Source organism: Schistocerca piceifrons, chromosome X, assembly GCF_021461385.2.
Source record: "Schistocerca piceifrons isolate TAMUIC-IGC-003096 chromosome X, iqSchPice1.1, whole genome shotgun sequence".
NCBI lineage: Eukaryota > Metazoa > Arthropoda > Insecta > Orthoptera > Acrididae > Schistocerca > Schistocerca piceifrons.
The window spans coordinates 329,257,736-329,279,344 of NC_060149.1; the positions used below are offsets into that span (position 1 = coordinate 329,257,736).

Sequence of the window (21,609 nt, forward strand, 5' to 3'; positions counted from 1 at the left end):
TGAATCTACAATTTCTCCTTTAACATTTCTTCCTTCTCTTTTGCGTAGTTCGTATGATCACTTTGGTACGATTTTGGTGTCCAAGCCATTGCCCGTGAATGTTATTTGAAATATGTAACATAGTGGATATTTGTTATAAGTCTGTTGCAGATCCTCTAGATAGCAACGTTACCACTGAATTTCCCGTCTAAGAGCAACTTCTTTCTATGTATATTGTCACTCTAGCGACATTATGGAAAGCAGAAAGTCTGAAAAGGCTTTCCACGACGTGAAACCTGAGCATGTGTATAACATCATGAAGAGAGAGACCTCTTTTTCATCAATTACTTTCCAATGCATAAAATAGAGATTTGGCATTAGCAACTATTGGATTACAAAGACATTTGTTGCTTCAACCCAGTATTCCAACAGTTCTTAATTATCTGGAATTAGTTGTTTGTCTTGGCTATGTTGAAAATATTGATTAATCGTGAAGAACTTTCTCATGTCATTTCTTATCACTATCACGTGTTAACCACACACCTAATAGTCCTTGCCACCGTTATAATTTTTTTCCGTCGACATAATGGTAGCTATTGGATTATGCCCCGATCTTATAATCTCCACTGTAAGCTGCGAGAAAAGCTACATACCATGTATGAAGTATGAAGTCTGTGTGTACAATATGAATAATTATGTAATGGAGATTCAAGTCCACGTCACAATGTTGGCAGATTAATCTTCCACTCCTTTAACAGATGATTTAATTTATACTGTTAGCAATGTCCGCAATGTTTTCATTTTGAGGGAGACGATTGTACTACGACTGGAAGTTAAAAACTTTATGTCCAATTATCATCCACAAGCGTCTTTCTACTCCCCTTCTAACTGTTTTGTGTTCTTAACTCCTTTCCATACTTACAGGTACATACATTTACAATTTGACAGAAGCAGTAGACAAAAATGTTGCACAAATTCCTGCCTGTCTCAATGATACCCCACGTTGACAGCTCTAACACCCACGTTTATCTTTCAGAACATTCTAAAAAATTTTATAGATGTGGTTGACTGTGGTGGACTGAAATCAGTGGGATATTTCACGAATTCCACAATATTCCACTTCATTGCTAATTCTGTTAGTTTTTGACACATTTAATTGATTCTACAATTTTGTGAACTTTTTCACAATTTCAACGTTTGTACGTACAGTCTTGAAATTCCAAAAAATAGCGGATTTGTCCGGCTTCACATTTGCATCAGTTATTCATGTGGTATGAAGTATAAGTAAGGTAACGTTTCTGGTAGTGTACTGTATTATGCTGTGCGAATTGAAGGCTGTGTGGCCCTAGATTAACGAACGGATAAAATGTGTCCTGTAAGGTTCGGTAAAGCGTTTAATGTGCCACAGCCTGTTTTATATCTTTATTATCAGATTTATTTACGATTCTCTATTACTGAGACGATACTATTAAGTATCTGGTATGTCCTGCTTTGCTCAGCAATACTTTCAGCTGATCGATTTAACACCGCTGCGTTCTTTGTCACTTAGACAGTGTGAAGTATTATACTTACATAACACACTTTCTCATCCAGATGGTTAAGGTTTCGTGATGACATTACGATAATGAGTCGCTACTGAGCCTCTTAAGAAGTCACCATGCTTTTTCACTATAACTACTGATATCGGTTTCATCACTGAATGTTACTGAGGAGTAGTTATGATTATTGGATAATGCTGCTGGTTCTTCTACGCCAGCTGTCAGTATTTCTACCTCTGAAAGGGCTTTCATCAGAACCAGAGAGAGCAACCTTGGAGAATTAAGAAACATGAACAATATATCGCAACATTCACAACGTCATCATATGAATCTGGTACAGACACCATATGGACAATACATTCACCTAGGAATGAAATAATTTCTTGCCAATCAGCGTTCCTAAAATTATATATATGACGCAAGAAAATAAACTGTGGCTGAATTGTAGCACATATTTGAGAAACGGTAGGACAATGTTGAAAACTACGAATGGGTTCTGCAACTGACTTCTTTGAGTGTTAGCGGTGTTCTTCCCTCATGATAGGATCAGGATTAATGCCTCATTTCAAACTAAGTCTGTTAAGAGATATCGGGAGCTTGTTACCAAGCTGCAGATTGAGAACACTGGAGTCTGTCAAATTCGCAAGAGCTTTCATGACCTTTCGTCTTGCATCAGACGCGTTTCGTCTTTTACTTTAAGGCATCTTCAGTGTATTTAATGTAGAATAATACAGTTTTATTTTTATATATGGTATTTACAGATTAGAAAACAGTTCACGTCCTAGGTTTTACGTAAACAAATCACTACTTATATTTATTCGTTTGTCCGGCCGAAATCTGCTTTTCTGCTCAGATGGCCATAGATGAGGACTCATGATCACTTCAATCATTAAAAATCGACACATTTTCAAGTCACAATCTTTTAGTTCTCTAGTTTTCATATTGCGTAAGCTAGCTGCTGTGGAATTCCGCAACTAGTCTGGTACTAACAGCAGATTTTCTTACGAGAACTACGACTGCTGTCATAGCTCTGCTCAATTATGGTGGGAAAATTTTGGTAGGATTTAAATGCTTCAGAAATTAAGGGGATCACTCACCGAAAAGCAGAATCACCGAGTCTTCAACAGGCACAAACACAAAAGGCAGGCAACTTGCTAGCATTCGGTGTAAATCCTTTCTGGAGATAGAGTATAGAAGCACACGCAAAACAACAAAGCATTACTGTATGCATGACTTGTCCAAAAGGCTTATTTATGTTTACGAAAGCCGATGGCATAAGAGGGCGAGATGATAATAAAAATATCGGTGTAGTTTAAGTGCCTCCTGTAGACCAATTCGAGGTTGTTTCCCAGCCACATGGACCACAACTGTCTTATAGCAAATTGTTCGTCTCGGCTTTCCCTACACCACTGTAGTACGTTGCAAACAGTTATCGCTTACACTCTGCAGGTTGAAGCGATGCCTTGTTATCAAGGGCTGCTACTACTGATATACTAGAAATTGAGTCAGAGGTTTCTTACAATCCATTAATTCCAGATAAATAGGAAATTCACAATCCTGTTATAATTTTGTTTAGCACTTGCAAATCGTACTTACAAGAGGACCATGCTGAAGTCGGATTTTTGTACACTACTGGCCATTAAAATTGCTACACCAAGAAGAAATGCAGATGATAAACGGGTATTCATTGAACAAATTTATTATACTAGAACTGACATGTGATTACATTTTCACGCAATTTGGGTGCATAGATCCTGAGAAATCAGTACCCAGAACAACCACCTCTAGCCGTAACAACGGCCTTGATACGCCTGAGCATTGAGTCAAACAGAGATTGGATGGCGTGTACAGGTACAGCTGCCCATGCAACTTCAACACGATACCACAGTTCATCAACAGTAGTGACTGGCATATTGTGACGAGCCAGTTCCTCGGCCACCATCGACCAGACGTTTTCAATTGGTGAGAGATCTGGAGAATGTGCTGGCCAGGGCAGCAGTCGAACATTTTCTGTATCCAGAACGGCCCGTACAGGACCTGCAACATGTGATCGTCTATTATACTGCTGAAGTGTAGGGTGTCGCAGGGAAAGAATGAACGGTAGGGTCACGGGTCGTAACACATGTGAAATGTAACGTCCACTGTTCAAAGTGCCGTCAATGCGAACAAGAGGTGACCGAGACGTAACCAATGGCACCCCATACCATCACGCCGGGTGATACGCTAGTATGGCGATGACGAATACACGATTCCAATGTGCGTTCACCACGATGTCGCCAAACACGGATGCAACCATCATGATGCTGTAAACAGAACCTGGATTCATCAGAAAAAATGACGTTTAGCCATTCGTGTACCCAGGTTCGTCGTTGAGCACACCATCGCAGGCGCCCCTGTCGGTGGTGCAGCGTCAAGGGTAACCGCAGCCATGGTCTCCGAGCTGATAGTCCATGCTGCTGCAAAAGTCGTCGAACTGTTCGTGCAGATGATTGTTGTCTTGCAAACATCCCCATCTGTTGACTCAGGGATTGAGATGAGGCTGCACGATCTGTTACAGCCATGCGAATAAGATGCCTGTCATCTCGACTGCTAGTGATACCAGGCCGTTGGGATCCAGCACGGCGTTCCGTATTACCCTCCTGAACCCACCGATTCCATATACTGCTAACAGTCATTGGATCTCGAACAACGCGAGCAACAATATCGCGATGCGATAAACCGCAATCGCGATAGGCTACAATCCGACCTTTATCAAAGTCGAAAACGTGATGATACGCGTTTCTCCTCCTTACACGAGGCATCAGAACAACGTTTCACCAGGCAACGCCGGTCAACTGCTGTTTATGTATGAGAAATCAGTTGGAAACTTTCCTCATGTTAGCACGTTGTAGGTGTCGCCACCGGCGCCGACCATGTGTGAATGCCCTGAAAAGCTAATCATTTGCATATCACAGCATCTTCGTCTTGTCGGTTAAATTTCGCGTCTGTTGCACTTCATCTTCGTGGTGTAGAATTTTAATGGCCAGTAGAGTATTTCTTTATATTTATAATTCATAAATGCAGTTCGTTGTAAATCCCAAAAATTCTCGAGGAAATAGGCTTCAAAGTTTCCTGAGCGGCTTTAATACCTTAAAGTAAGCCCGATTTTTCGACAGATAGTGTGGTTTTGTGGTAAAATTCTCATCTGATATGTGGGTGTCTTGGATTCGATATGGAGAGAGTAAGGTGGAACTGAAGAGGTGGTAGGAGTATTAAAAAATGTTCCTAACGAACGCAATTTCTTAAACAATGTGCGCTTTTCAATGAGAATCCCAGTGAATGTAAAATTCGTAAACATGGAACAAATATAAATAGCGCTCGATACTGGCTGACTGGTTCGAGTCTCGCTTGGGTCAATATTTTTTTATATTTTTTCATTCCGTCCGAACACTTAGGTCATAAATATAGAAATCACCAAATATATGACAAGAAACACATATCTAACTGCAATTTTCATGAAATATGAGTGTAATCTCATTACTAATTGCACCGTGGCTACAAAAATCCAATTTTCATTGCAAATGCAAGTTCTAAATTTCTGATCTTTCATAAAAGATTGTTGATAAAGATTGATTAAATTTACTATATGCTACACAGAAGTGCTCGTAGAACAAACACATTTGTTGAAAACTTTACGCTAGATTTGAATTGAACCCACACCACAGACGTGACAAGCGAGCACGCTACCACAGAGCTGCACATATAGTCGGACGAAAATGTCCTTACTTACAATATTACAGACGCTCTGAAAACTTCAAAGTAGATTTTCTCCAGAAATTTTTAGAGTCACACCGCTATGTTTTGGAGACTGATATTTCCGTTCTGAATTTAATGTATAATAAATATAAACCAACTTAAAAATCCAATCGCCGTGTGGTCTCCTTGTTAATACTGTATCAGCCAAGTTGCTCCTTTGTCAAGATTTTCTCCAGAAATTTTTAGAGTTACACCGCTATGCTTTGGAGACTGATATTTCCGTTCTGAATTTCATGTATAATAAATGTAAACCAACTTAAAAATCCAATCGCCGTGTGGTCTCCTTGTTAATACTGTATCAGCCAAGTTGCTCCTTTGTCAGATTAAATTCTAATGTCTCGTTCTGTATTTCTGTTTAGGATTTTGGAGCACATCTTGCAGATTACGGAGATTAGGCTGATAAATTCAAAATTTCTAATGTCTTTTCCATCTGCTTTCGTTTGCAGCGTAATGGTTAAAGCGATGTTCCTATATTGGGAGACTATCTTCTTCCACACAGATACTGAGCCTAGTTTGATAAGTTCCTTTTAGTGTTACTTAGCCTCAGTCTTTGACTACCTCCTTTTAAACAGCATCGTCTCTAACTTTCCTTCCTTTCTTCATGCCTCAATTTTGTTTATACGCCTTATCTGACATTCCTTCTAGGGTGATATTTTTTTAATTTTTGTATATGTTCGTTTCTCATTCATATAGTGAACTATAAAAAGATTTAAAGAAGTCTTAGAATGCTTGCATAGTTATCTCTGTGTTGTAACTTATTTTTCTGGAGCCATCTTATGTGATGGAATATTGCGCCTACTCAGCACGCATTCTCGCTTGGTATTTTTCATATCCTTATTTTTTATGTTGTTTCGCTTATCATATTTTACGAGGTGCATTCAAGTTCTAAGGCCTCCGATTTTTTTTCCCGGACTGGAAAGAGATAGAAACATGCGCATTGTTTTAAAATGATACCGCGTTCATTTTCAATATGTCCCAGAGATGACAGCACCGTTCTGCAGATGGAATTTTACCGCCAGCGGTGAGAATGAGAACTGTTTTAAATACTTAAAAGGGCGACGTTTTCCTTACTTGAATAGCGTGCAATCATTCGTTTTCTGAATTTACGTGGTGTGAAACCAATTGAAATTCATCTACAGTTGAAGGAGACATGTGGTGATGGAGTTATGGATGTGTCGAAAGTGCGTTCGTGGGTGCGACAGTTTAATGAAGGCAGAACATCGTGTGACAACAAACCGAAACAACCTCGGGCTCGCACAAGCCGGTCTGACGACATGATCGAGAAAGTGGAGAGAATTGTTTTGGGGGATCGCCGAACGATTGTTGGAACAGATCGCCTCCAGAGTTGGCATATCTATGGGTTCTGTGCACACAATCCTGCATGACGACCTGAAAATGCGAAAAGTGTCATCCAGGTGGGTGCCACGAATGCTGACGAACGACCACATGGCTGCCCGTGTGGCATGTTGCCAAGCAATGTTGACGCACAACGACAGCATGAATGGGACTTTCTTTTCATCGGTTGTGACAATGGATGAGACATGGATTCCATTTTTCAATCCGGAAACAAAGCACCAGTCAGCTCAATGGAAGCACACAGATTCACCGTCACCAAAAAAATTTTGCGTAATTGCCAGTTCTGAAAAAATGATGGTGTCCATGTTCTGGGACAGCGAGGGCGTATTCCTTACCCATTGCGTTCCAAAGGGCGCTACGATAACAGGTGCATCCTACGAAAATGTTTTGAAGAACAAATTCCTTCCTGCACTGCAACAAAAACGTCCGGGAAAGGCTGCGCTTGTGCTGTTTCACCAACACAACGCACCCGCACATCGAGCTAACGTTACGCAACAGTTTCTTCGTAATAACAACTTTGAAGTGATTCCTCATGCTCCTTACTCACCTGACCTGGCTCCTAGTGACTTTTGGCTTTTTCCTACAATGAAAGACACTCTCCGTGGCCGCACATTCACCAGCCGTGCTGCTATTGCCTCAGCGATTTTCCAGTGGCCAAAACAGACTCCTAAAGAAGCCTTCGCCGCTGCCATGGAATCATGGCGTCAGCGTTGTGAAAAATGTGTACGTCTGCAGGGCGATTACGTCGAGAAGTAACGCCAGTTTCATCGATTTCGGGTGAGTAGTTAATTAGAAAAAAAATTGGAGGCCTTAGAGCTCGAATGCACCTCGTAATTGCATTTGTTCGCATCTTCTCGAAAAGGAAGGAAGATTAGAATTCAACGGTCCATCGACGACGATGTCATTAGTGACAGGACACGAACTCTGATTGAAGAAGGATGGAGAAGGAAAGCGGCTGTGCTCTTTTAAAACGAACCATCCAATCAATCATCTTATGCGATTTAGAGAAAAAATGAATAATGTTAATGATGGTAACTGGGCGGGGATTTTAACCACAGTCCCCTGAATACGATTTCGGGGACTGTGCCACCTCCTCAAGAACTCATTTCCTGTTCGTACTATTTCACTCGCATGTTCCGTCATGTGCCTGCTAACATTTGCTCGAACTCTATATTAACTATGTTCTTGGACGTAAAGTTGTCATTTTTCTCATTTTTTTCGCAGCTATGATATTGTTCGGTGTTCTTATACGTGCCTTTGTTAAATAACTGCCCAGTTAATCTATCATTGGTTGCAAGACATCGGCAATTTATTGTTCCTAAACAAAAATTGATAAAATTTGTGTTTCTATGATCTATTTAGCCAAACGGTGTGTTGCAAGATTAGAGTACGGATGTTGATGAGTGTGATACGTGAGACATAGCCTGAAATCTCTCAAACATTAACTCCTAATATTTTTTTTTTCGTTCAGGAACTTGAACATGGCTAAAAGTTCTCTGACAACATTACGCATGACACACTACATAGTCAGGGTTCGAAGAAGTTACCGATACACGTTAACTGTGATTCATTTAAGTACAGTTATACTAACAGCATTCTCGGTCCAGATGAGAGTGCTTCTGAATCTCAGAGTTTGAGAAAGGAGACAAGCTGACGAGCTGATTTATTGACGGTCACTATCGTCACGTGACAGTCATTCTGTATTTCACTCACTAGTAATATGTTTAGAGCAGAGGGCGTTAGACCTTCAGTCACTACATTGTTTGAAGAAAACGTTGGTGGGTACCCCTTTCATATTTCCTATCCATAAAGCAATGGTGGCAGAGGATTAGGATCTAGATTGAACGTTGGTCCTGTCACTTAATCCTTACTGAGATGGAATTATGTGCTTTCTGCCACCCCTCCCTGCCCCCTTTCCGAGGAAAGTCAAAGATTACAGGCGGATTCCATCAGTGGGCCTATGCTGTTTCCAACCCAATTGTGGCAATGTTCCTCTTATGTAACCAAACCAGCTACTTGACCTAGCTCCCCTTATGTAAACAAACAATGTAATTTATGGCTAATGTAAATAAACTGCTCACTTTAACTCTCATTTCTGTGTATTCAGGACCAAATTAATGGCTCAATGCTTTTTGTTTAATGACCTTAATGTAAACAAACTGATTTATAACAAAATGGTCACCAGATGCTTTCAGCCTAATGTAGCAAACTGCTTACTTGAGCTATTATTTTTGTTTACAAAAGTGTTACTTAATAGTCAGATGGTTTTGGCCTTATCCAAGTAACCATAAATTATGATCCAAAATGGTGAGCTCCTCTTCCACACCCACATAGTGTTTTCCTATTGGTCCCACCAACAGCACCATCACCACCACCGTCACCACCACCACCACCACCACTCTTCAGGTACTTACCAACATGAGATGAACCTAGCATTTATGCTCTGTACCTTGGTTATTCAACAGCATGAAACATCAGCAGCAGTGGAGATCAGCCATCACACACTTATTATATATCATTGATCAATTAGTATTATTTTTTCCCACTTTGTAGTGGACTCCTGATTGATGATGATGCAGTCAACCTACCAGATTTATGGGAGGCAATCGAGTTTCCACAGCATCTACCCGATTTATCAGGCTTCATGTTTCAACAACCAGATTCTTGCTTGTACAATTTTGAGTCTCCTGCTCAACAGCAGCGCTTCCTCTAAGACGGTAAATTCCCACTAATACCAACGCCAGCACTAACTGTCGTGCAGTTACAATGCACACCTCACCAATTAAAGTGATGCTATTCTCACTAACATACACTCTGAATGTGAGTGGGAGTAAGTATGTGGTTATGGGCATCTCCTCTAACTAATAGTTCAAAACTGTGATTGTGTTTGAAAATCCTTTATAGTGGCATCAAGATCGTGCTTTCATGATATGAATGATGGGAGCTATGAGAGAGTATTTCAAAGGTGATATCACTATTCAACGATGAAACGGCTTTTGTTCTCTGGACTATCACACAATATGTGTTGTGAACTTACCATAAACAACTAAAATCTACAACAACGAGATTAGTGAAGAGTACACTCGTTTTCTGGAATCAACATTCAGAAACATCATGTGTGCCGTTTCTGTCAGCCATTGTGCTGTGAATGAATGTTTTCAGTGGCAGGAATATGTGTACAGATTTCTCGGGAATGTGTGGCATGCTCTTTTAAAGTTCACTCATGAAGACACTTTGAAGGACTTTTCGCTAATAATTTTGATATGTGTTGTGATTCAGTACACAGAATGAATGAAGCATCACCATTACTCAAATTTGTGAAAAAAGTCTGTGCATACTAGCACATGTTCACATATCATAAAACAGTGCCAGAAATTAAAAATGTAAATAAATGATTCTTTACTCCTCTTAAGAAATTTTTCTTCTTGGTTTCAAGTAGGTAGAGATGCACACCCATTTTGGCTCAGTGAATTGGGAAGTATTAAAAAAAGAGTCTGCCTCCATTTCTCGATGACTAAGATACAAAGGCTGCGCATTTTTATATGCAAGAGGGCTATATATTTGATAACAGAATAATTTCTGGTTTATTTACTAGATATAAACACAATATATTTTCTTCTGTAGATACATACATAGCACTGACAAGAAAATACGAAGATGCATATTTCTTTGGTAGATTCTTTAATAACAATGACAAGGTACTAGTTAAAAATAAAGACTGAAACTTTTTTTTTTACTCTAGCACTGGTATTTTTCCTATGGTAGTGTTTTTAAGAATTGTTATCACTCTTTCATGTAGCTGTTCCAGTCGAGACTTTTTAACCGTTATAAATTTTTCTATATAGGTGTTTCAGTGGAGACATTTTTAATGCAGGTGATACGATATTGGTGATACATTTGATTCTTGGTAACAGAAGTGATTTTTAACGTAGGAAACGAATCAAAAATACGTATACAGCTAATGATTATCATGGGACTTGTATCAGGCGGTAAAGAAAACTGCACTGCTGTGCAAAACGTAGAGGACAAAGGTAACTTTCGTATGATGTACCACTGCCAAGTAACATAGCTCGAAGTTGCTTGGACCACACACAGAAAGAAACTGCTGCATTATAGTATAGAATGTAATCGAAAGGAAAACGCAATAAGAGGAATAAATATGACACTTTTCTTCAAAGACAGTAATTACACTGAAGTTACCATGACATTTAATGGTCCAGTGGACATTATAAAAGGCGGGACCTGGTTCTTAACCGGGCGTGTGATCACCATGTACGGCAAAGCATACTCTGCAACGTGCTCCCATGCTGGTCACAAATTTTCTATTGAGTTCTTGTTGTAGGACCTTCCATTCCTACACCAGTGCGGTTGACGCCTGACTCATGGTCATTGGTGCACGTGAACATGCCGCAATACGTTTCCCAACACATCCCAAACGTACTCAATGGGATTTATCCCGAGGGAACATGCAGGTCAGTCCATTTGCTGAATATCATCTTATTCCAAGAGCCCTTCCACCTGCACTGCTCGATGCAGTTGTGCTTTGTGATCCATAAAAATGAAGTCAGGATTGAATTCACTACTGAAAAAAAAGAACACTCGGGGAAGGAGTACTCATTCACAACAATTTTGACTGATGTGGGCACTGTATTCAAAGATTTGGAGCTCAGTACGAGTACGGCCAAGCAACATCATGCCCCCTTTCCCCTTCCACGCCATAACAAATGGACCACCAAAACGATCATTTAGACAATGCTGGCTGGCGAACATTCGGAACATGTATAGGTCTCAGGAACATTGTTGAACAGTAAGAGTTTGGTGATACAAGTACTGTGGTATTGGGATGCATAATTTAGCATGTGCTAACTAACCTCCAAATGTTTGAACACAGTACGCTCACCTGTCAACGTTATTATGACACTTTACTCCATCTTCATGAGCTTCTTTTCAGGGGTGATTTCGGTCCTGACTTTATTGTAATGGATAACACAGCGCGACCGTACTGAAAAATTGAAATAGAGGAGATCTTGGAAGATAGGATGCATGGTGAATGGAGTCACCAAAATGATTCCCTGATTTAAATCCCATCGAGCACTTGTATGATGCATTGCAGCTCAACCACATACAGCAATGACCATCCACCAGTTGCCACACGCGCAGGAGGAGGAACTGGACGTCCAACCCCAAAAACTCCTTAACAACGTTGTGATCAGCATGGGAGCACACTGCACAGCAAGCATTTTGATCCACAATGATCACGTACCCTATTAACAACCGGGCAACGGCCTTGCCGCAGTGGTTACACCGGTTCCCGTGAGATCACCGAAGTTAAGCGCTGTCGGGCGTGGTCGGTACTTGGATGGGTGACCGTCCAGGCCGCCATGCGCTGTTGCCAGTTTTCGGGGTTCACTCAGCCTCGTGATGCCAATTGAGGAGCTACTCGACCGAATAGTAGCAGCTTCGGTCAAGAATACCGCCATAACGGCCGGGAGAGCGGTGTGCTAACCCCAGGCCCCTCCTATCCGCATCTTCCACTGAGGATGACACGACGGTCGGATGGTCCCGGTAGACCACTCGTGGCATAAAGACGGAGTGCTTTACCCTATTAAAAACTACGTCTCGGCTTTTGTAATGTCCAAGTGACCATCATAAATTACGGTGGCTTTAGTGTAATCATTGCCTTTGAAGATAGCTGTCATTTCTTTCGTCTCATTGTATATTTCTTTTAGTTAGCTTCTGTAACAGTCTGTAGCTGCTTTTCTACGTGTGGTCCGAGTTTCATCGTCCTGTGTTACTTAACAGTGACACATCATGCGAAAGTTACTTTCTATCCTTGTTTTTTGCACGCCGGTGTATATGTAAATGAGTTTTCACGAACCTATAATGAAACTACCACATTGGGAGTACGAAAACGTCCAATATACACATGCAGACATAAACAGGGTTTGCGAACTCCACAGTCTCCAGAGCGACTAATTCTTGATTTAAGATTGTGGCCCATTTAAAATTCATCGTGACTATGTAACCCAGTGCGTCATAGCATCCCTTCAACGGTAAACAAAGCGAATTTCGACATGGTTTCTGAGATTCTCCATTGTTTTCCTGAAAACAGCATAATACGTTGATGTAAAGAAAACTTTTTCGAAGTCACACATCACGAGAGCCAATTGTTTGGTACTGACTTCAATTTGCTCTCTCAGCCAGACTGACTGGTTGAGGAAAATACTGAAGGTGACTCTCAGCAGTTCCATTCCAAACTGAGACACTGCTGGATGTCTTTGCAGTGTATAGTGCATCTCTGTTTCCCCACAGCCTCTTAATCAGCGTGGGAAAGTTACTGTCACGTGGAACAAGGTGTTCTGGACATAGCAGCAAATCGCCATGTGCGTCATGCTAAGAAACAGGATATGACAGGACTACCTCCACAACATATTCTTCACCAGAAACCGCCGTCACATCCGTGAATTTAACTGATCTGGCGATTTGACTATGGGACAGCCATCGAAACCTCCAATGGGCAGAGATTTAGCATGGCCTGTCTGTATGGGTTGTTAACATCTAGGTACATGATGTAACTCAATCCGTCAAATATTTAGAACTGTTCACCAACTTGTGGGTAATATACATTCTTACAGATACATTGGCAAAATGCTATGCGAATCCAGCACTAAAAAAGAGCGGCATGTCGAAATCAGTCAATTATGTCATGTTGATACGTGTCTTTTGCAACATGGCACCTCACGAAAGGCCTTGTGTGGTGTGAGAGAAGGCAGGATCCAACGTGTGTGTAGTCATGCATGACTGCATGTCCATACCCTGTATCGATTATGACACTGCCTGTAAGATTTCTGGTGTATGTGGACAATGTGGATTTATGGAGTCTCTCCATCGAATGTAGATATTCGTATGGAAAGTCTCCTTCCCGCTACTTCATGAGCTGAAACTTTGCATCATCAGGATATGAAGCTCTAGTGAGGTCTCAGCAAATTCCTGAAGCAGTGCATGCATTAAACATATTTAGTCCAGCAACTACAATTTAATGTTTGGTGTCATCTGCATGCAGAGTTAAATGTTTTTCTCAATGCTCTCAGGCATGACAGTAGCCTGTCATTGAGCAAACTGAAAAATCCGTAGTGATGTCGTAAATTATCGATACCACACCAGGCAGAAGGCACCACGTGGTTGGCAGTAAACCATGCGGTGTCCCCACAACCCTATGGCTCACTCGAATTCACAACTTCTGCTGTACACTCATATAATTCCAACACCGAGCTGGCATAAAAAGACGCCGTAAAGGGGCTAGCCCAGTCTATTTGCGGCATTATAGTAGGTTTTCTGTACTGTGGTTATGTATGATGACTAGGATCTGATTAATGGATCTCTTGGGGACTTGCTGTTCAAAGGTAAGTAAACACAACGCCATTCAAAGTAAGGGTGCTTCTAATCATTTCTGCTTTCTCTCTAAGCACGCACCTAATCCTTCCCACCCAGCTCTGGCGGATCCAAAAATAGCCACTCAAATTGTGGAAAAATGCAGGTATGTGCCAACGCACTTGGTGGTCCAAGGTGCATGCACTGTGTGTTGTGGCACAGAACCTCCAAGTTAGATGACATTGGTTTCTATGCGCAGTTTCTTATTTCCTATCTAATGGCAACCCACATCTCACAGGATAATCCATGATGTATGATTCGAATCGATTGAGGTTGGAGTTGTAACAGCATACAACGTGATACACTGCTGTATATTGTGAATGCCGCTCTATGAATATTATATGAGAGGCAGTATGATCACCTTCACAATTTGCAACAGGATCTAGTGAAAACCCAGCGTCAGTATATATGCCTGGTGGTAGGCATTCTTAATCTATAAGAAGTTTAAACCTTAGGCAGGTATTTCCACAAGTACTGGTTCCTGGCTCGAGCAATCAGTGAGATACCTTTCTGCGTACTTTCTCTTAGTAAAAGACTTGAGGGATCTAGAGCAATAATGGCCGATTTGGGAGGGAAGTAAATGGGACATGTTCTGGACCCATACATAGTGTTGTTTCTGTTTCTTGGAGAGCAACAACAGATCTGTATGTTTCTTATACTGACAGGTACTTTGGAGAAGTAGAGGGGTCTGATTCCTTCATGGTTCACGCCTTTTTTCTGCACATCATGCTGTTCTGGCTTTCAATCGTCATCTTCTTGAAGGCCTTAAAGGTGAACTGAAAAACATATGTTCTGCCTCTCAAATTAAGGCGTGTTCTGAAGTTTAACAGATACATCGATGCCATCAGAGTTGTAAGGTCCTCAAGACCTTGAGATTTTGGACATTAATACAGCCTGTTTCTCAGCTATAGCCTTTGGAAGTCTGATATGGCTCCTCCCCCCCCCCCCCCCTCATTAGTTGGAACAGAGACATAGAGACATGTAAGGCGAAATGAAAGTGGAGTATATGGCTTAGTGTTCTACCAGAACAAATGTCCTAATATGTCACCGGAGATAAAGGTACAGCTCAACAATTGAACACCCTACAATCTCACCTCATTTCCCTCAGCAATACAGACAATGGATTTCTATTCTACACCACTGCCACCTTCTTTGAGGTGGGGTTATGTCAGTCCTTAGCATACTATTCTGCCGCTCGTAATGGTAAGATATCGTGGACTGTAGATGATGATTTTGGGGCTCTCCCATTCCAGATTGTGTAGACAAACACTAAGGAAAATGTTTCACTCTTTGTAGCCCCCAGCAGAATTGTCTATATGGGCGTACAAGATCTGGTGCTGAAATGCACTTGCAATCAGAGATTAGATGAAAGCTGGCAAGCGACTGAGCTGGTGCAGTTCAATGAAAATAGGACAGGTAAGGGAAGCTGTTGTTACCTGGCTGGTCACTATAACTAGCTGTTGATGGCCCTAGCAGAGTGAAGGCATCAGGCAAAGTGATGCTCCTGTTGATGGACTCAGATGAGGTTAAGATGCCGTTGATTGACCTGGGTGCATAGATAGTCCCAAACACAGTGACAATCCCAGGTGCAGTGATGGTCCCAGGCATGGAGATGGTCCCGGGTGAGGCGATGGCCATTGACGCAGTGACGGCTTTGGGCAAGATGATAGTCCAGGGAGAAATGAAGCCACCAGTTGAGTAAATGGCCCAAAATGACGTTTCGGTGGAGTTGGGCGCATAACTGATGGGTTAGGGCATGGTGATGTTGCTGCCAGACACTCACCACTGGCAGCCCCAAAATTTTTGTAAAAGACGGTACTGATAAGTATCTCATTAGGGAAAAGATTCCAAAAACAGAAATAATCCGCAAATGGCAAAAAAAATACTTTCTGGTACTTACAATGATATTAACACGCATCTGCATCATTAAATATGGACGCCATATTATTGTCAGTTGGTCTACTGCCTCCTAGAATCAGCTCTAGATCATCATCGAGTACATCTAAAAAAGAAGTATCACATCAGAATTTTGTGTAAGCATACAATAATCGTGGAGTAAAAAATTAATTACTTATATATCTGCCCATTTATGAGGGTTCAGACCCATCCCTGTGAGGTAATAGAGGAAATGGTGTCATGGCCTGGGATAGGTCATTTTGCTCAATTGCTATTGGAGTGGCGTCACCTCACCATCCTATGGCTTTATTGTTGTCGATAGCAACAAGAAACAAGAATATCTCATAAGCAATACAAGCACAAGCGAATTATTATTATTGTGGAAGAGGAATGAATGCACTCGTTTATGATGGGATCCATTCCTGTGAGTTGATGGATAAGAAAGGAGTCATGGCATGGGATGGCTCTTTCTCCATATCAGCCAACCTAGAAATAAAAACAATAATTAATGGATGCAAAAGTAAACAGCAGTAATTGTAGAAAAAATATATGTATTACTATACACAAACGGGTTAATCTAAAATCTGAGTCCAGAACTAGGAGCTCAGAGGAGGACATGGTGTCATGGGCTGCACAAAATAGCCCACACAAGGGCTGGACATCTCTTAAGGATTTGACTAGTTCTCATTATTTCTATAAAAAATAAATACTATCATCTAAGTAACGCATTTAAAAAGTATATAGCAGATATAGAAAAGTCTGTATTAGCATTCACCATGTTCGACAGCCAGCGCTTGCATCACTTCCTCACTTCCCATTAATTGTGACATTTCACTCTACTACCATCACCACCAAATGCAACAAAAAACATGAAATCAACAGACTGTCACTGTACAGCGAACAAGTACATACATGTCAAGTTCATGATATATTCTGACATCAATGCAGAAGCACTTACCCCTCTCTCTATCTGAGGAAGTTCCAGAATGTTGTTGCTTCATAGCTGCTGCTACTATTACTTCTGCAAACTGTGTGGACAAGACTTACATGCATTCCTGCAGCACGTCCTATTAATAGTCCACTGGCAGGGGAGCTAACTTGTGCGGTCGAGTTAAATCCGACCATTAGGGAACCCCAGCATATTTTTGACCAGTCAAAGCAAAGGAAATTGATGATTTATTCACGCCCAGTCCGAGCAGAGACCATAAGTTCAAAATTGAGTTGCTGACACAAATGCTTCACAGAGCGACTATTGATACAGGTCGAGCACAGTCCTAAAAAATTTTCTGCCACAACATGTAACGAACACACTTTCTGGACTTTTTATGTTTAAACGGATGTGTATTAACAAATCGCTGTTTGGGACGTAATAAGTTCTTACCAAAAGCACTGTCTGGAGCTGGTGTATTTATACAGCTTTGCCTTAATGTATCGCTGTTCATGGCGTAAAAAATTCTTAAGGAATGCTCTGTCTTCACTGGTTACTTTTTGACTTCACTCTGCTTGAGGCGATAAATTTGTTGTAGTTATATATACTGTGCTAGTGCTGTTGTTATTCACACCACCTCAGAGCTAGCATTTGTCCACCATTGTGAATTCATCGTATCAGCAGTGGATGTGTGTGTTATTATTCAGAGCGCTGTCTCATAAAGGAGCTATAAGATTGCCTCAATCCAGGAGATGTAGTTCTCCTTTAACAAAGAGCAGATGCAGTAATACCGGGACTCCAAGCCTGATTCTGTGCAAAACACACACACACACACACACACACACACACACACAGCAGCAGCAGCAGCAGCAGCTGCTGCTGAGCCACACAGTGTGATGAAAAACCCTCTGACAGCCTGAAAGCATCACTGCTGCATTCAGAGCTTAAATGTATGATGGTGCATACGTGTTTTATACTGCACTGCGTCAGGTGTGGTCATCAGATGCAGTGTCAATGGAGCAGTCCAACTAGGTAGACTGCTGATAAACAGATAGTTGCTGGCCCAGCCACGTCTCGCCTCGGATAAAGAGACCATCCACTGTGGCAGCAAGCCAGTATAAACACACATGTATTGCACATCAAGCCATCGTGAGACTGATGCTGTACTTCACTAAAGCCACATGCACTGTGAAATACAGTGGAATGTGTCAAGTACTTATGGTTTACAATTGAACGTAAATCATTTCATTGAATGGTCTTGTAAATGTTCATGCGTTATGTTACATGTATTAGGAGATCGGTGTGAGAAGCGCACAGTAAACGTTCCCGCGAAAGAGATGTTGAAGATGTCTGAAAATTTACTGCCAGTTCTAGATCCACAGCACAGAGAACGCTTTTGTATAAAAATACATACTTACCACAAATACATTCTGAAACCTGTTGCTGAAGAAGATGGAGAATTGTCTGAGTAAAGCAAATACATAATTTTTTAAAAACATCATTCGTTGGTCACCCAACTTAAAAATAATTTCACACTGTCTGTAGAACGCGTAAATCCAACTCTTCCTTCTCCCCCATACATCTGCTGGGTTTGATGAATCGTAGGGGAACTGTATGCCTCCAGGTTGTAAATAACAGAATTTTTGTAGATTTATTGCATACACGACGCTTCTCCACAGCCTTAGACATAACTGAGATATAAAATTGAAAGCAAAATCAGCATATCTTTGTAAGCGTCTCTATTATGTTCCACTGGATTGAACCAAAATTATGAATCAACCATTCCATAGCCCTTGGAGAGCCGCACATTCAAGGTTTCTGACCAGTTGGGTGGCACCATAGTAGTGGTAAATGTTATTATTACGCATACAGTAATCATGAAATAAAGGTAACGTTATTAAATACATACTACTCGCATTCACTGAAGAAACCTTGAGTATCTGCAATGATGTTAGCACACTAAGGCGTCACTGTTAATACAGAAGATGTAGCACATCACTTGCTAATTAATACTACTTCTTGCAAAATCCCAGTGGGTGGGTAATTACACAGTCATGAAGAAATAAGCATATACATCAGTTTCTTTAGGGAAATTGTGCGATGATTCAAATTCTATAGAAACATCCACAGGTCTAGGTTTTATCATCTCATTTTCGTTTGAGCAGTAGGTCACAACGACAGATGTTAATTCCTTAAATCTCTATGTGCTGAGTCTGCGTCAGAATCCATCATCTCACTCATAGTAGGAAGGACAAAACCTTGCATACGTCTCATACAACAGACTTAAAACATTATTAACCCAGTGGAGCTATAAGATACTGTATGGGTAAATTCTGAAGTTTAGATAAACTCTGACTTTGAATAGTTTACAATTGTCAAATCACCTCAAATTCTTTCTCAATATCCATTCCTCTTGGTATGCAGTATCCGTATAATGATGTGAAGTGCTTCTACGTCAGCTGCTGTTTTAATGGCCTGTGTCTATCTGGGTGTAGTCAGCAGAATTTATAAAAATACAATGGTATATTTTATTTATTTTCTCATTTAACTGAAATTATTTTGTCTTATGTATAAGATCATATACAATAGCCTGTCTATGAAATGTGTTATTTATAATGACTAATAAGAAAAAAAAGGACTTAGGAGTGCAAAGCATCAAATCCTAGGAAGGGAATGTATGGAACGACAGGTTTGTGTCGGTAAAGTAATACCGATCTTTTTCCCGGCATCTGTCATCTTTTCTCCTTCGGTTCTTGTACTGTCAAAATATATATGTTAATGTAAGTGTATTTGAACAATAACAACCACAAAACGGATTTCACACATTGCATAAAACTTTCTTATTAAGTACAAATAACACCCTTTGTATGTTATTAACGGTTTTTTTAGTGTACAGGCAGGTGAATTTTAGGTTGAGTGAACAGAAACTACTTCAGTGAAATCTGCTTGGACACCATTCCCACCATGTCATTGTGATAGTTACAGGTTGTAGTAATTATTCAGAACCTGCTTGTTGTTTAATTTGTGAAGTCCGTTTTTTCATTGCGAACTATATTTATGCACTTGAGATTCTCAAAAGTTCTTACAGTCGCAAAAATGTGAAACGAATCCAGTTGTTCCACTGAGAAATGATTTAGGCGCAAGCTTAGATTTTTCAATCACGCATCAATTTAACTGTGAGACTTTCGAGAAATAACCTGGTGACCGCTCGTACAACCGTTAAAATATACCATTAATTTATTTTACATGTAATTTTATTTAAAAATTTGTGTTTCTTGACTGTCTCTTTCTTTTTTCATGTATGACAATGATAAACATATGCGATGTTAAACTGATCTATGATTCTTGAAAGTGTGAAAAATTCATTTTAAAATGAGAATGAAATTTATTTAAAACCAATGAAATCGATGAAAAGGCATGAAATACAGAGAAATTACAATTGTTAAATTTTTGTGAAGGTATCATTTTTAGCTGCTACAACATGAGGTGAGACAATATATCATTCATTCAGCACGACATACTAATGCTGGTTTTTGTAACAGTAAATTCCTTATTTGATTCTTGTGAATTGAAAGAATTAATCATTTGAAAATTTTGTAATTATTATGTAACTGTTCCACGTATTATAAATAACACCACAAGACTGCTGACGTTCGTAATTAGTCACATGCAGCTTACAGCAGTGATCTGTAATTGTCCTTCAAAGAACTATTTTATACTCTTCAGCTACGCGCAAATAACATCTGTAAGCGTTTTACATGTTAGCTGCATTGAGATTAGCAGTAGTTTCGACTCACTGTATTGCACTTTAGTGTGGTATTAACGAGACTACAGTCCAGTATGATGATCGTCAAATCCGCCAACGGGCGAACATGCCACTGCAAATGTAAATGATATGATGGCTGTAATGGGTGAAATTATGACTCCACCTACAGGCATGACCGTTACTGAACCTTTTAGTGTGGAATGAGATTGTATCAGGTTAATTTTACAAAAACTAGATGCCATGGCTCCTAATATAAACACTCTGAATCAGAAAGTAGGTAATACTGATCAAAGACAGGAACATATCAGTATAAAACGAGAAACTATGGCTACTAACTTTGTTCTTTGAAGCGACAAGAAGACAGCTTCTCTAATCAGGTTGTGCAGATAACTGAACAGGTCAGGACAAACTGAGTAGTTAGGAATCCAGGTTGCTAGTCACACGACCAACGAGTTGTGAGCCGATCTAGAAACCAAATATAATGAGATTTCGTACCTGAAAACTACCGTTAGAGGTATTCCTGTTTCCGTAGAGAAACTGAGTTTAAAACTTAGTATTTTGCAGCTAGAGCAAGGCAGATTGAAATCCACCTTTCTACATCAAGTAAACTAGGTAGACGATGTCTCCACTGTTCGTGGAAGAAAATTTAAAGGAATAGGATGAAAACTACAGAAAGGTAAGAATCAAAATTAAAGAAAGCTTTCCAGAAAACTATTATCAAAGTGTGTTCCGAACAGAGCAATTCTGCACAGGCAATTAAAGACGAATTAGGGCTCATACAAACAACAGTGACACAAAATTTGCCCAAATGGCAAGAGGATGTTGAAACTCACCTTAATGATCAGAGAGGAAACTAGGAGAAAGAATTAAATGTGCTAAAGAAACTTGTTAGGAATGACACATACCAGGCCGCACAGGTA

At 40.4% G+C, this 21,609-nt stretch overlaps 1 pseudogene; it reads left to right on the forward strand.

Annotated features, from left to right (window-relative positions):
- Positions 1-11,945: 11,945 nt before the first annotated feature.
- On the forward strand, positions 11,946-12,063 carry LOC124723503 (annotated as a pseudogene).
- The last annotated feature ends 9,546 nt before the right edge of the window (positions 12,064-21,609 follow it).